General features: G+C 41.2%; 1 non-coding gene across 1 annotated transcript in view; it reads left to right on the top strand.

Annotated features, from left to right (window-relative positions):
- Positions 1–16,855, top strand: part of LOC100991087 (uncharacterized) — a 66,320-nt gene that overhangs the window by 27,415 nt on the left and 22,050 nt on the right. Inside the window, exon 4 of the transcript XR_004672793.4 lies at positions 5,311–5,410. This is a non-coding gene — a transcript (uncharacterized LOC100991087). The remainder of the gene's footprint in view (positions 1–5,310; positions 5,411–16,855) is intronic.

Below are 16,855 nucleotides of genomic sequence, written 5' to 3' on the forward strand. Positions count from 1 at the left end.
TAACATATCCTGTAAGCCTAATTAGTTTAATAGCTCTCTTTTTTACAAGGTGAGCGACAAATCCTATGGAACTTTCCAGAGGCCTTCTGAAATGCTCCAAAATTAGTTTGAGGTCAAAAACATTTAATTTATAATTTGATTTGGGGAAGTTGTTAAAAATGTTGAAAGGTTTAGGACATTTGTTTGAAGAGAATCACAGATCACTATAAAACAATACCAAAATGACAAAAAATTGTAAAGACAAATACAGAAGGTTACAGAATTGTAAAAAATAAATGAGCTCCTTTATTATTGAGAAGACTCATTTTTCTTTTCTTCTTTTTTTTTTTTTGAGACAGGATCTCATTTCATCACCTAGGCTGGACTGCACTAGCATGATCATGGCTCACTACAGCTTTGACCTCCTTGGGCTCAGCTGATCCTCCCCTCTTAGCCTCCTGAGTAACAGGGACTACAGGCACATACCACCACACCTGGCTATTTTTTTCTATTTTTTGTATTGATAAGGTTTTGCCATGTTGCCCAGGCTGGTCGTGAACTCCTGACCTCAAGCAATCCGCCCACCTTGGCCTCCCGAAGTGCTGAGATTACAGGCGTGAGCCACTGCACCTGGCCTTGCTTTTGTTAAGTAATCAAAGACCTGATAGAAAACAACGTGAAGCACAAGAAATTATTTTTGTAAAAAAATCTTTGTGTCCTAGTACAGTAACTTAAAAGATAAAGAAAAATCTTCATATTCTCAGACTGATACAGTAAGAAAACTTGGCCATTTTGACAAAGAGGACGAAATTCTAGTTTTGCATCATCGTATTAGTAATATGGAAGCTAATTGTAAGAAAACCTTATAAATAAAATTAAGCTCATTTTAGCCAGCTTTGACCACATAACATTTTCCCCCAAAGATTCTTTTTCCACAACCCTTTTAAAACATTTTTAAAAATTGATCTTTATTTATCTTCCTGCATTTTTCTTTTTCTTATTCTGGAACAACTGCTCATTATAGTTTCGTACAGAATTAACTACTCCTTTTTCCATTAACAGAAAATACAGTTTCATGCCTTACAATGTTCCTTACCAAAAATACATCTTGCTTTCCTCGTGTATTTTGCATACAGGATTGTTTCCTTTATTATTTCTAGTAGTTTTAATTACATATATTAATTAGAATTTTAATCTTCAGCAATTGTAGTTTATCACATTCCATAGATTAAAGCCATAATTTCTAAAAATCATGTGCTTCTCCATAGTACAATTTTTCATGTCTATTAACAGATCCAAATTTTGTCTTCTCTATACCATATAAAAAACAAAATGCCAATGTATATAAACTTAAATTTATGCTTAGTAATTAATGTTTCAGTGTTTTAAGTGACTTAGAAATGACTTAGATATGGGCAGGCACGGTGGCTCACACCTGTCATCCCAGCACTTTGGGAGGCCCAGGCGGGTGGATCATGAGGTCAGGAGTTTGAGACCAGCCTGACCAATGTGGTGAAACCCCGTGTCTACTAAAAATACAAAAATTAGCTGGGCGTGGTGGTGCACACCTATAATCTCAGCTACTCAGGAGGCTGAGGCAGGAGAATCACTTGAACCCAGAAGGTAGAGGTTGCATTGAGCCGAGATCGCATTATTGCACTCCAGCTTGGGTAGCAGTGAGACTCAGTCTCAGGGAAAAAAAAAAAAAGAAATGACTCAGATATGTAATGAGTATTTATTACTTAATTTAATTTAGCATAGCTTTAAGGTTGCAAGTTACCAAAAAAGTTTTCTGAAACTATTTTTAAGTAGACCTGTTTTATAAAACAGAATTATTATTGAAAAGTTCATGTATATACTTTTAGGTCACTTGTACATTATTTAATTCACTTGTTTTTAACAATTATTCTTGGATGTCTCATGGGCATTTTTTATAAGAACTTAAAGCCATCATCTTATTTCGTTTTTGTTTACAAATCAGGTATCAAAAATATCACAGAGGCAAAGAACTAAAAAGCTAAACAATTCATTCTCTCTCTCTGTATCTATCTATCTATCTATCATCTATCTATCTATTTATCTATGTTTTTACTTTCATGAATGATACCTGTCAAGCAATTTATTTTTACTGTGTGTTCTGCTCTTAGGTTGGGTTTTTAGTTTTCTGTTTTTAAATGTCAAGCAGGGAAAACACAAACCTGTGTGGCCAGCAAACTCAGGGAAAAATGTGTATCTGAATTATATTTCACACTTAAAATTCTGAAGATACCCCTACTTTTATTTTACCAATAATTTAAAAGCTAGCTTTATTTACCAAAGACTTAGCCAAGTCATGTGATTTTTAAAAAAAAAAATTGGGGCGAGAGTCTATATGTCTGAGAGTTTTAGGAATGCCTAATTTATCTGAGCACTCGTTTATCTCTAAGCCAATTTGAATAGAGCTCCTTTAAGGGTTTTATAAATTAATTTAGTAACACTATCCAGAGGTGGAAAAATATTAAATATACATAATATACAAATATACATACATAAACTTACAGACAAATACAGCTTTCATTCTAACATTTAGTCACAAGTCAGTAAAACATAGTAGTACAAACTCATTGATTTATTTCCAATTTATATTTTTATCCGAATTGTATTTCTGACAAAGATGGGAGAAGTTAAGTTTACCTGCTTACATGGCAAGAGCTTTTTTACCAACGTTTGTGGAAAAGACTTGAGATTTTTATTTGCCCAATTCCCAAATAGTTCCTTTAAAAAACATGACAGTCATTTCCCTGAAGTTTGTATTTCCAAATGATAGTTTTCAGGTTTTAGAGAAGACAGGATAGGGAATCATCTCAAAGGCACAGAAAAATAATGCAAGGGTTTTTTTTTTTTTCTTCCAAAAAAGGAATTTGGGAGCATATTTGCCTATTTTCAGAGGTTTTTCTTATAGAGGCTGTGGACTAAATTTTAGGCTAGTGACTGAGGAGATATTTAGCAGTTGTCTAAATGTTTCCAAAGTCCAAATGAGTGGACAAAACATCCATTTCTTGTTTCCCAGTAACCATTTCTCCTCTTTTCAGCCTCAGGCTTTTTTTTTTTTTTTTTTTTTTTTTTTTGGAGACGGAGTCTCGCTCTGTCGCCCAGGCTGGAGTGCAGTGGTGCCATCTCAGCTCACTGCAAGCTCCGCCTCCCGAGTTCATGCCATTCTCCTGTCTCAGCCTCCCGAGTAGCTGGGACTACAGGAGCGTGTCACCGCGTCCGGCTAATTTTTTGTATTTTTAGTAGAGACGAGGTTTCACTGTGGTCTCGATCTCCTGACCTTGTGATCCGCCCGCCTTGGCCTCCCAAAGTGCTGAGATTACAGGCGTGAGCCACCTCGCCCGGCCAGCCTCAGGTTTTTTAGCAGACCTGGAGTCCGGCAAGAGTCCTCTATTGAGGGTAGTGGCCTAAAGCTCCAGTGATCACAGGGCTGGAGTTGGAGGGAAAGGGTCTGGCAGGGGCGGACAGAAGGATGGAGGGTGAGGAACGTGATCAGATATCAAGGGTGGCAGTTCTTGCTAAACTGACTTGCCAGGGTTCTTGTTAAAACTGGATTTGTTGCGTTTTCCTCTAATTTTATCTTGAGGTTTCTCTAGATATAAATTCTAGCCCTGCCCTGATGGGTCTCCAGGGGAGGGGGTGGTGGGTTTTTACAGTCTGCCTTTCATGGGATACTTATTTATTCTGGCAGATGGCTTAATGCCTAAGTATTCCACCTGTGGCCAAGGGTCCCTCTCACAGCAAATTTGTTTATACTAGCAGACATTCTTGTGGCTCTCAGCTGACCTGTATCCAGTTTATCCCCACCAAAATAAACAGTTTGCAGAAGAGCCCTGGCCAGTAAGAGAGTCTGGGTCAGTCAGATGAGACACAGAAGATTCAAAATAGATGGTAAAGCCAGGTACAGTGAAGCACGCTTGTAGTCCCAGCTACTTGGGAGGCTGAAGTGGGAGAGCATTGCTTGAGCTCAGGAATTTTGGGGCCAGCCTAGGCAGCACAGCAGGAGACCACATCACTTAAAAAACGCCAAAAAAGGATAATGAAGCAACATACAACTTACTACAGGATTTTATAACATAAAATAGTAATTCACTACAGGATTTTTTTTTTTAATAAGAAAGTACACAGATGAGCCTTGGAGAAGGTTCAGAAGCTCAACTAAAGTTTGGCCATAGAAACCAGAGTCCAGCATACCCCTGACATTTTCTCACAGTAATTTTCTATTCACTGACCACCAAATGTAGGAAGTCAAGGCTTGAAGGAGATACATCAAGGATTCAAGGTAGCTGGATGAAAGATCAAAGGTGGCACAAGGAGGAAGGAAGAGCAGAAGTAAATGGAAAGAATAGGTCTTAGAGGAGCAAGTTTGGGGAGATCTAAAGCTTCATAAAGAAGCCAACGAAGTTCCACAATATTCTTTGCAAAAATCATGCCAAAATGAAAGGAAATGGAGGCTCAGGCCTGTCGTCCCAGCACTTTTGGAGGCTGGGGTGGGCCGATCACTTTAGCCCAGGAGTTTGAGACCAATCTGGGCAACATAATAAAACCCCATCTCTAAAATCTTTTAAAAAAAATATTAGCTGGGTGTGGTGGCACACACCTGTGGTCCCAGCTACTCAGAAGGCTGAGGTGGGAGGATTGCTTGAACCCAGGAGGTCAAGGCTTCAGTGAGCCAAGATTGTGCCACTGCACTCTATCCTGGGTGACAGAGCGAGACCCTGTGTCAAAAGGAAAGAAAGAAAGAGAGGAAGGAAGGAAGGTAGGTAGGTAGGTAGAGTATCAAGTCAGCAGGGGTTTGAGAAGAGGAGTTTCAGTTGACTGAGAAATTCCCATAGTAGAAGCAGGATCTAGTAAGGAGCACAGAGAGATCTTAAAAAAAAAAATACTGGGATTTTGACTGGAATTGTATTGTATCTATAGATTAATTAGGGATATTAAGTCTTCCAATTCATGGAAATGGTATGTCTCTCCATTTATGTTGCCTCTTTAGTTTCTCTCAACAATTGAGGTCTTACACATATTTTGTTAGATTTACCTCTAATTATTTCATATTTTTGGGTGCTATTTTAAAAAAAATTCGATTTCTTAAACTGACATTGTGAATACATAGAAATATAAGATTTTTCTGTATTGACTTTGCAACCCGAGACAGCATCACCCTCACTAGTTCTAAGAGCTTTTTTGGGGGATTCCCTAGGGTTTTCCTACATACATGGTCATGTAGTTGGCAACAAAGAGAGTTTTGCTTTTTACTTTTTAATCTTTCTGCCTGTTTTTTCTTTTTCTTGCCTCATTACACAGGTTGGGATTTCCAGTTCCTTGATGAAGAGAAGTTATGAGACTGGGCATCCTTGCTTTGTTCCTAAACAGGAGGTGAAAACATTCAGTCTTCTGCCATTAGGTATGATGTTAGCTCTGGATTTTTTACACATTTATTCATTTATTTATTAGGTTAAAGATGTCTTCTACTCTTAGTTTGCTAAGAGTTTTTTTAAACATCAATGGGAATGTTTTCAGAATCTTTTTAATTTTTTTCTACATCTATGGAGATAATTTTTTATAGTGTTATGGGAAACTATGTTGATTTTCAAATGGTAGCCAACCTTCAATACCTGAGATAAACTCCATTTTCTATATATTGCTAGAGTCAACTTACTATTATTTTTATTCATGAGAGATACTGACGTGTACTTTTCTTTGTCTAGTTTTGTTATTGGGGTAATGAAGACCTCATAAAATAAGTTGAAAATGGTTTCTTCTTCTTCTAAGAGTTTGAATAGAATTTGTATTCTTTTCATTCACCAATGAGACCAGTTGGACCTAGAGTTTTCTTTGTGGGGAGGCTTTTAATTAGAAACTTAATTTCTATAGCAGCTATAGGAATACTTCGATTTTCTAATTTTACTTTAGTTAAATTTGATGATTTGCATTTGCTATGGTCTGAATGTGTTCCCTCCAGAATTAAGGTGTTGCTAATGTGATAGTATTTTTTTAAATTATACTTTAAGTTTTAGGGTCCATGTGCACAACGTGCAGATTTGTTACGTATGTATACATGTGCCATGTTGGTGTGCTGAACCCAGTAACTCGTCATTTAACATTAGGTATATCTCCTAATGCTATCCCTCCCCCCTCCCCCCACCCCACAACAGTCCCCGGTGTGTGATGTTCCCCTTCCTGTGTCCATGTGTTCTCATTGTTCAATTCCCACCTATGAGTGAGAACATGCAGTGTTTGGTTTTTGGTCCTTGCCATAGTTTGCTGAGAATGATGGTTTCCAGCTTCATCCATGTCACTACAAAGGACATGAACTCACCATTTTTTATGGCTGCATAGTATTCCATGGTGTATATGTGCCACATTTTCTTAATCCAGTCTATCGTTGTTGGACATTTGGGTTGGTTCCAAGTCTTTGCTATTGTGAATAGTGCCACAATAAACATGTGTGCATGTGTCTTTATAGCAGCATGATTTCCAATCCTTTGGGTATATACCCAGTAATGGGATGGCTGGGTCAAGTGGTATTTCTAGTTCTAGATCCCTGAGGAATAGCCACACTGACTTCCACAATGGTTGAACTAGTTTACAGTGCCACCAACAGTGTAAAAGTGTTCCTATTTCTCCACATCCTCTCCAGCACCTGTTGTTTCCTGACTTGTTAATGATCGCCGTTCTAACTGGTGTGAGATGGTATCTCACTGTGGTTTTGATTTGCATTTCTCTGATGGCCAGTGATGATGAGCATTTTTTCATGTGTTTTTTGGCTGCATAAATGTCTTCTTTTGAGAAGTGTCTGTTCATATCCTTCACCCATTTTTTGATGGGGTTGTTTTTTTCTTGTAAATTTGTTTGAGTTCGTTGTAGATTCTGAATATTAGCCCTTTGTCAGATGAGTAGGTTGTGAAAATTTTCTCCCATTCTGTAGGTTGCCTGTTCACTCTGATGGTGGTTTCTTTTGCTGTGCAGAAGCTCTTGAGTTTCATTAGATCCCATTTGTCAATTTTGGCTTTTGTTGCCATTGCTTTTGGTGTTTGAGACATGAAGTCCTTGCCCATGCCTATGTCCTGAATGGTATTGCCTAGGTTTTCTTCTAGGATTTTTATGGTTTTAAGTCTAACATGTAAGTCTTTAATCCATCTTGAATGAATTTTTGTATAAGGTGTAAGGAAGGGATCCAGTTTCAGCTTTCTACATATGGCTAGCCAGTTTTCCCAGCACCATTTATTAAATAGGGAATCCTCATTGCTTGTTTTTGTCAGGTTTGTCAAAGATCAGATGGTTGTAGATATGTGGCATTATTTCTGAGGGCTCTGTTCTGTTCCATTGGTCTATATCTCTGTTTTGGTACCAGTACCATGCTGTTTTGGTGACTGTAGCCTTGTAGTATAGTTTGAAGTCAGGTAGTGTGATGCCTCCAGCTTTGTTCTTTTGGCTTAGGATTGACTTGGCAATGCGGGCTCTTTTTTGGTTCCATATGAACTTTAAAGTAGTTTTTTCCAATTCTGTGAAGAAAGTCATTGGTAGCTTGATGGGGATGGCATTGAATCTGTAAATTACCTTGGGCAGTATGGCCATTTTCATGATATTGATTCTTCCCACCCATGAGCATTGAATGTTCTTCCATTTGTTTGTATCCTCTTTTATTTCATTGAGCAGTGGTTTGTAGTTCTCCTTGAAGAGGTCCTTCACATCCCTTGTAAGTTGGATTCCTAGGTATTTTATTCTCTTTGAAGCAATTGTGAATGGGAATTCACTCATGATTTGGCTCTCTGTTTGTCTGTTATTGGTGTATAAGAATGCGTGTGATTTTTGCACACTGATTTTGTATCCTGAGACTTTGCTGAAGTTGCCTGTCAGCTTGAGATTTTGGGCTGAGACGATGGGGTTGTTTAGATATACAATCATGTCATCTGCAAACAGGGACAATTTGACTTTTCCTAATTGAATGCCCTTTATTTCCTTCTCCTGCCTGATTGCTCTGGCCAGAACTTCCAACACTATGTTGAATAGGAGTGGTGAGAGAGGGCATCCCTGTCTTGTGCCAGTTTTCAAAGGGAGTGCTTCCAGTTTTTGTCCATTCAATATGATATCGGCTGTGGGTTTGTCATAGACAGCTCTTATTTATTTTGAGATACGGCCCAACAATACCTAATTTATTGAGAGTTTTTAGCATGAATCGTTGTTGAATTTTGTCAAAGCCCTTTTCTGCACCTGTTGAGATAATCATGTGGTTTTTGTCTTTGGTTTTGTTTATATGCTGGATTACATTTATTGATTTTCGTATGTTGAACCAGCCTTGCATCCCAGGGATGAAGCCCACTTGATCATGGTGGATAAGCTTTTTGATGTGCTGCTGGATTCGGTTTGCCAGTATTTCATTGAGGATTTTTGCATCAATGTTCATCAAGGATATGGGTCTAAAATTCTCTTTTTTTGTTGTGTCTCTGCCAGGCTTTGGTATCAGGATGATGCTGGCCTCATAAAATGAGTTAGGGAGGATTCCCTCTTTTTCTATTGATTGGAATAGTTTCAGAAGGAATGGTACCAGCTCCTCCTTGTACCTCTGGTAGAATTCGGCTGTGAATTCATCTGGTCCTGGATTCTTTTTGGTTGGTAAGCTATTAATTATTGCCTCAATTCCAGAGCTTGTTATTGGTCTATTCAGAGATTCAACTTCTTCCTGGTTTAGTCTTGGGAGAGTGTATGTGTCAAGGAGTTTATCCATTTCTTCTAGATTTTCTAGTTTATTTGCGTAGAGGTGTTTATAGTATTGTCTGATGGTAGTTTGTATTTCTGTGAGATCAGTGGTGATATCCCCTTTGTCATTTTTTATTGCGTCTATTTGATTCTTCTCTCTTTTCTTCTTTATTAGTCTTGCTAGTGGTCTATCAATTTTGTTGATCTTTTCAAAAAACCAGCTCCTGGATTCATTAATTTTTTGAAGGGTTTTTTGTGTCTCCATTTCCTTCAGTTCTGCTCTGATAATAGTTATTTCTTGCCTTCTGCTAGCTTTTGAATGTGTTTGCTCTTGCTTCTCTAGTTCTTTTAATTGTGATGTTAGGGTGTCAATTTTAGATCTTTACTGCTTTCTCTTGTGGGCATTTAGTGCTATAAATTTCCCTCTACACACTGCTTTGAATGTGTCCCAGACATTCTGGTATGTTGTGTCTTTGTTCTCGTTGGTTTCAAAGAACATCTTTATTTCTGCCTTCATTTCGTTATGTGTCCAGTAGTCATTCAGGAGCAGGTTGTTCAGTTTCCATGTAGTTTAGCGGTTTTGAGTGCGTTTCTTAATCCTGAGTTCTAGCTTGATTGCACTGTGGTCTGAGAGACAGTTTGTTATAATTTCTGTTCTTTTACATTTGCTGAGGAGTGCTTTACTTCCAACTATGTGGTCAATTTTGGAATAGGTGTGGTGTGGTGCTGAAAAAAATGTATATTCTGTTGATTTGGGGTGGAGAGTTCTGTAGATGTCTGTTAGGTCTGCTTGGTGCAGAGCTGAGTTCAGTTCCTGGATATCTTTGTTAACTTTCTGTCTTGTTGATCTGTCTAATGCTGAAAGTGGGGTGTTAAAGTCTCATATTATTATTGTGTGGGAGTCTAAGTCTCTTTGTAGGTCACTCAGGACTTGCTTTATGAATCTGGGTGCTCCTGTATTGGGTGCATATATATTTAAGACAGTTAGTTCTTCTTGTTGAATTGATCCCTTTCCCATTATGTAATGGTCTTCTTTGTCTCTTTTGATCTTTGTTGGTTTGAAGTCTGTTTTATCCGAGACTAGGATTGCAACCCCTGCCTTTGTTTTCCATTTGCTTGGTAGATCTTCCTCCATCCCTTTATTTTGAGCCTATGTGTGTCTCTGCACATGAGATGGGTTTCCTGAATACAGCACCCTGATGGGTCTTGACTCTTTATCCAATTTGCCAGTCTGTGCCTTTTAATTGGAGTATTTAACCCATTTACATTTAAGGTTAGTATTGTTATGTGTGAATTTGATCCTGTCATTATGATGTTAGCTGGATATTTTGCTTGTTAGTTGATGCAGTTTCTTCCTAGCCTTGATGGTCTTTACAATTTGGCAAGTTTTTGCAGTGGCTGGTACTGATTGTTCCTTTCCATGTTTAGTGTTTCCTTCAGGAGCTCTTTTAGGGAAGGCCTGGTGGTGACAAAATCTCTCAGCATTTGCTTGTCTGTAAAGTATTTTATTTCTCCTTCACTTATGAAGCTTAGTTTGGCTGGATATTTTTGAAAATTTTTTTCTTTAAGAATGTTGAATATTGGTCCCCACTCTCTTCTGGCTTGTAGAGTTTCTGCCGAGAGATATGCTGTTAGTTTGATGGGCTTCCCCTTGTGGGTAACCCGACCTTTCTCTCTGGCTGCCCTTAACATTTTTTCCATCATTTCAACTTTGGTGAATCTGACAATTATGTGTCTTGGAGTTGCTCTTCTCAAGGAGTATCTTTGTGGCATTCTCTGTATTTCTTGAATTTTAGTGTTGGCCTGCCTTGCTAGACTGGGGAAGTTCTCCTGGATAGTATCCTGCAGAGTGTTTTCCAACTTGGTTCCATTCTCCCTGTCACTTTCAGGTACACCAGTCAGACGTAGATTTGGTCTTTTCACATAGTCCCATATTTCTTTGAGGCTTTGTTCGTTTCTTTTTATTCTTTTTTCTCTAAACTTCTTTTCTCGTTTCGTTTCGTTCATTTCGTCTTCCATCACTGATACCCTTTCTTCCAGTTGATCGCATTGGCTACTGAGGCTTGTGCATTCGTCACGTTCTCGTGCCGTGGTTTTCAGCTCCATCAGGTCCTTTAAGGACTTCTCTGCATTGGTTATTCTAGTTATCCATTTGTCTAATTTTTTTTTCAGTTTTTAACTTTTTTGCCATTAGTTTGAACTTCCTCCTTTAGCTCAGAGTAGTTTGATCTTCTGAAGCCTTCCTCTCTGAACTCATCAAAGTCATTCTCCGTCCAGCTTTGTTCTGTTGCTGGTGAGGAGCTGCATTCCTTTGGAGGAGGAGAGGCACTCTGATTTTTAGAATTTGCATTTTTTCTACTCTGTTTTTTCCCCATCATTGTGGTTTTATCTACCTTTGGTCTTTGATGATGGTGACGTACAGATGGGTTTTTGATACCCAGACCCTGTTTGCCTGGGTATCAGCTGCGGTGGCTACAGAACAGTGGATATTGGTGAACTGCAAATGCTGCTGCCTGATCGTTCCTCTGGAATTTTTGTCTCAGAGGAGTACCCAGCCATGTGAGGTGTTAGTCCGCCCATACTGGGGGGTGCCTCCCAGTTAGGCTACTCGGGGTTCAGGGACCCCCTTGAGGAGGCAGTCTGCCCATTCTCAGATCTCAAGCTGCGTGCTGGCAGAACCACTACTCTCTTCAAAGCTGTCAGACAGGGACATTTAAGTCTGCAGAGGTTATTGCTGCCTTTTGTTTGTCTATGCCCTGCCCCCAGAGGTGGAGCCTACAGAGGCAGGCAGGCCTCCTTGAGTTGTAGTGGGCTCCACCCAGTTTGAGCTTTCTGGCCGCTTTGTTTACATACTGAAGCCTGGGCAATGGCGGGCGCCCCTCCCCCAGCCTGGCTGCTGCCTTGTAGTTTGATCTCAGACTGCTGTGCTAGCAATGAGCGAGGCTCCATGGGCGTAGGACCCTCTGAGCCATGTGCGGGATATAATCTCCTGGTGTGCCGCTTGATAAGCCTGCTGGAAAAGCACAGTATGAGGGTGAGAGTGACCTGATTTTCTAGGTGCTGTCTGTCACCCCTTTCTTTGACTAGGAAAGGGAATTCCCTGACCCCTTGCACTTCCCGGGTGAGGCGATGCCTTGTCCTGCTTCAGCTCACGCACGGTGCGCTGCACCCACTGTCCGGCATTCCCCAGTGTGATGAACCCAGTACCTCAGTTGAAAATGCAGAAATCACCCGTCTTCTGTATCACTCAAACTGGGAGCTGTAGACTGGAGCTGTTCCTATTCAGCCATCTTGGCTCCACCCCCGGCTAATGTGATAGTATTAAGAGGTGAGGCCTTTAAGAGGTGATTAGGCCTTGAGGGCCTCTCTCTTATAAATGGGATAAAGGCTCTTAAAAAGTAGCTTCATGCAGCATTTGGCTCTTTTTGCCCTTCTGCCTTCTACTGTGTGAGGCACAGCATTCCTGCCCTCCAGAGGACACAGTGGCTAAGGCTGCATCTTGGAAGTGGAGAGGAACCCTTGCCAGTTAGCTGGTGCCTTGATCTTGGACTTCCCAGCCTTCAGAACCATGAGAAATTAATTTCTGTTCTTTTAACAGTTACCTAGTCTCAGATATTTTGTTATAGCGCAGAAATGGACCAAGACATGTGTCTCTCAAGGAGTTTTTCCGTTTCATCCAAGTTGTTAAATATAGGTGTCAAGTTTTTCCTCATGGTTCCTTAGTATGCCTTTTACAGGACTCTTTGTGATATCACTTTGCACTCCTGCTATTGGTAATGTGTGTCTATTCTCCCTGTGTCTCTTTTCTTGATCACTGTAGCTAGAGGCTTAGCATTTTTACTGATCTTTTCAATTAACTATTTCCTTTTCAATTAACTGTTTTATTTCCTTGATTTTTATATTAATGTTTATTGTTTTTGGCTAGGCACAGTGGCTCATGCCTGTGATCCCAGCACTTTAAGAGGCTGAGATGGGAGGTTGGCTTGAAGCCAGGAGTTCAAGACCAGCCTGGGCAATAATGTAAGACACCCATTACTACAAAAAATTATAAAAAATGAGCCTGGTGGGATGGCATGTGCCTATAATACCAGCTACTTCAAAGGCTAAGGCAGGAGGATTGCTTGAGCCCAAGAATTCAAGGCTACGGTGAGCTGTGATGACATCACTGCACTCCAGCCTGAGCAACAGAGTGAGACTCTGTCTCAAAAAAAAAATTGTTTTCTTAGTTCTGCTTACTTCAGTTTTAATTTGCTCTTTTTTTCTAAGTTCTTAACATAAATTCTTAAGGTAGAATATTTATTTTAGAGCGTTTTCCTTTTTAATATAAATATGTAAGTCAAATTTCCCTCTACTCATTGTATTACCTGCAATATAAATTTTAACATATCATGTAGCCATTTTTCAATTAGTTTAAAATGTTTTCTAACTTCCTTTTTTAAATTGGATCTCTGTTGAACCATTTGCTATTTGGTGGTATAGTCTTTTGTTTCCAGTTATTTGTAGATTTTTCAAATAGAGAAGCGTAGAGAAAGGAAGACCTTCACAGGGCTCCCTTGGTTTACTTCTTATGCCTCTGGCCCCTCTCAAGGACTCAGTAAGACCAGAACTTTTCTTTTCATCTGGCAGCTCATGTTTCAAAGCCTGATTTATTTTCCCCTAAGACCCAGGTGTGATGTCTTCCTACCGAGGACACTTTGAGGCTGGCCACACCTTGAAGGGCCAAGTCTTGCTTTGCTTGTGACTTGCTTTTTCTATGGACAATTGGAAAAAGTGCCAGCAGAGGGGGCCAGTGGTGCAGATAATGGGACATCATCATCCAGCTTTAGAACGTCCACTTCCAGCTGAGCTCAATTGTAACCATGCAACAGTGCTATTCAATCCTAAGGACCAAAAGAGCCACTTTTTGTATACATTTGAGGTGGATAAGACTTCTGAAATAATTCTGAGACTACTCGTCATCCTCACATTTATTGAGGGGTCTGCCTATTCTGGACGGTGGGATTGGTATTGAGACTCCTAAAGAGGAAATTTACAGTCCAATTGTGGAGTCAGGATATACATGGGAAAAGACGACCCTCTTTTCAAAGAGGTGGAGACAAAATTAAAATAGAGATAGGTAGAGGGAGAGAGATAGAGAGAAGATTGGTCAGTGGATGCCTGAAACCCCCTGCCCAGGGACTCTCACTGAATTGCCCTGGGGTGGGACTCTGGCATAGATAAATGTTTAAAACTCCCCAGATGATATGTTTACATTTAGCAATTTAAAGTTGGTAACTAATTTCAAATTGGCATTTGGACTGGTCCAGAAAGAGCGTCACACATCCAACTCCTGAGGTTATGGACGTTGCTTAGATGGCTTTTGTTATGTATTCTTTGGTTCCAATCATTTGTCTATTCAGGTTTTGAAAAAAATACTGACATAAGTTGCATTATTTCTTGAACCTGAGTTAATATTAAGCTAAGAAATCCTTTTTAAAAAGTATTTCGTGTCAAAGGGATACAAACTCTGTTAGGAATCTGTCACAGGGACCTTGCTTACAGGATAATTTATGTCTTGGCATGTTGCTAGGGATAATTAAGGTGCAGAAATACTGGTTGTTTGCATGGAAGGTAGCTATCTGGAGACAGGGGAGCGAACCAGAAAGACATCTTCTCTTAAAGGTGAAAATAAAAAGCAAGCAAGACCATAACAAGATGAACTCAGACATATCAACTTGGGGAAAATTTGTTACCGGGAAATTTATATTATAAGGAACAGACGGGCTTTTGTGATTGTAATCTGTTTGCTTCTGATTCATGGGAAGAAAGGCAGCAACAGAGATGGGCACCAGGAAGACTGAAGAGGCAAACTGGAACATTTGGTAATGGTCCCAGACAGTTGTCCCCCTTGAAGAGACAGCCAAGCTTTTAGCTGCAAGCTGATAAAGACCAAAGCCACAGCTTTGAAAGGGGGTGAAGTCAAGAGGGTGAAATCTGAAGTCTGGGGGGTTTTAATATATGAAAAGAAGTGATAGAAAGATGTAAGGATTTCTTGCTTTTCATTTGTAATGGGGGAAATGGCTACATTATTTAGGAACCGTAGCTTTTCAAAATTAGAAGGAAAGCCCCAAAGTAACAGATTAAGAAATTTAATAGGCTAATAATGACTATTTATTTTCTTTATAAAGAACTGGGTTCCAGGCTGGGCACAGTGGCTCACGCCTGTAATCCCAGCACTTTGGGAGACCGAGGTGGGTGAATCACCTGAGGTCAGGAGTTCAAGACCAGCCTGGCCAACATGGTGAAACCCCATCTCTACTGAAAATACAAAAAAACTAGCCAGGTGTTGTGGTGGGTGCCTGTAATCCCAGCTACTCGGGAGGCTGAGGCAGGAGAATGGCTTGAACCCGGGAGGCGGAGGTTACAGTGAGTCGAGATCGCACCACTGCACTCCAGCCTGGGCAGCAGAGTGACACTCTGTCCAAAAAAAAAAAAGAATTGGGTTGCAGAGGGAGATGAAACATGAACTTCAGCTTAAATGTCATGAGCAAAACCAAAGCGCTCTATGCATTTTCAGCATCTAGTCACTGTGTTTCCCAGAGCAGATACCGGGCTTGGCACGTACTAGATGCTAAAAAGTATTTGTAGAATTTAATTGAATTGTGACAGAGCACTCCAACCATAGGTTTTGGGTTTGAGCAGAAAACAGCATCAGAACTTTTAATTTTTCAGCAAACATGGCAAGTGACAGCAATTGCAAATGCCAAGAACACAAGCAACTATCACGGGCGTTTTTCAAACTGTTTCTCAGAATGCACCTCTAAAGAGATCTCCGTGTCTCCGGCAGGGGGCGCGTTAGGATTTCCTTAACACCGTGGGTCCGCAGGATAAAAGTGAAAAAACCGTTTGTTTAAGAGGCAGAAGGGCAAGACCAGGACAGATCTGTGTTCTCAGACCTCCTCCACTGTGGCTCTGACAAGGAGTAGGTGGAAGAGGCACTGCAGGGAAGAGAGGATGAACATTTCCGACCACTCCAGCGCCTGGACCTGCTTCTTGTCATAGGAGGAGACACCCCCGATTGCTGAAGCCCTCTGGCTCTGACAGCAGAGCCAGATGCTCTAAGAGACACGTGCTCTCAGTCATGTGTCCCACCAGCTCGGGGGCGACATAAGGTCATGCCTCTCTTAATACTTTATGCGATATAATTCTGAGCCCCATTTCATCACGACAAACCTTTCTCCTCTCCCTCGCTTGTCCCAGGGGCTGCCCCTCACAGGTCTGCTCTGCCCCTTGAAGTGGAGGATGTCACCCCTCCATGGCCTGGGTTCCCAGTGTCATGGCCCCTGTGATGGGGCTCACCCATGTCCCACAGTCTGGCCTGTCTGGGATCACAGCATTCCGGCAGTTAGAGATGCTTCAGTAGCGTTCATCTGGGAAGGAGCCAGGAGCCCTTTCTTCTGGAAGGCTTCTTGGCCCCATTACAATCACTTGTCCACCCCTCCCTAGCAATCTCAGTGGGGAGTGGAGGGTCTGGCTCCGACAGAAGAAGAGGAGTCCTGACTTGCCTTTCCTCTCACTCACTGAAAGGGGCCATGCTGGCGTCTGTCTCAGGAAGACTCACTGTCTCGTCTGCTAGAAATAGAAGTGACTGGAGTCTTTTAAACACAAATTCTCTTGCTTAAAAGAAATCAAGTTCTGCCTCTCAGGGTGCCCTGAAACATTTTCATGATGGTTCCATCAGCTGTGTCTTTTCTGAGACAGAAAGAGACAGAGAGAGAGCACGTAGGCAGCTTTGCAGAACAAGGTGGCTAGTTGGGAGCCAGGATCCAGGAGGTGACCTCGCTGTCCTTCTGTCCCCTGAAGAAAGTGGGCAGTAGGGCCTCCTGCCTTCCTGCTTTGGGCCCTCTGAAGGGCTGTGCTACGTGGAGGTGACCTGCCAGGGGCCCGCCCAGAGATGAGAGGGGACTGCAGTCGCCCGCCTGGCTGGAGCTAGCTCTGGGCTCACATGGACAATGGGTGATGGCAGGCCACTCTCGGTGGTGGCATGGGGCGTCAGGGACTGGGGCCTTCTGCAGGGCTGCTGGGTCTTGCATCTGCTCCTGCCCCTGAGCCTCAAATTCAGAAGCTGTGATTTCTAGGCCCTGTTCTTAGACTTGATCAGAACATTCTG

The sequence above is a fragment of the Pan paniscus genome, chromosome 7, assembly GCF_029289425.2.
Source record: "Pan paniscus chromosome 7, NHGRI_mPanPan1-v2.0_pri, whole genome shotgun sequence".
In the NCBI taxonomy this organism is placed as follows: domain Eukaryota; kingdom Metazoa; phylum Chordata; class Mammalia; order Primates; family Hominidae; genus Pan; species Pan paniscus.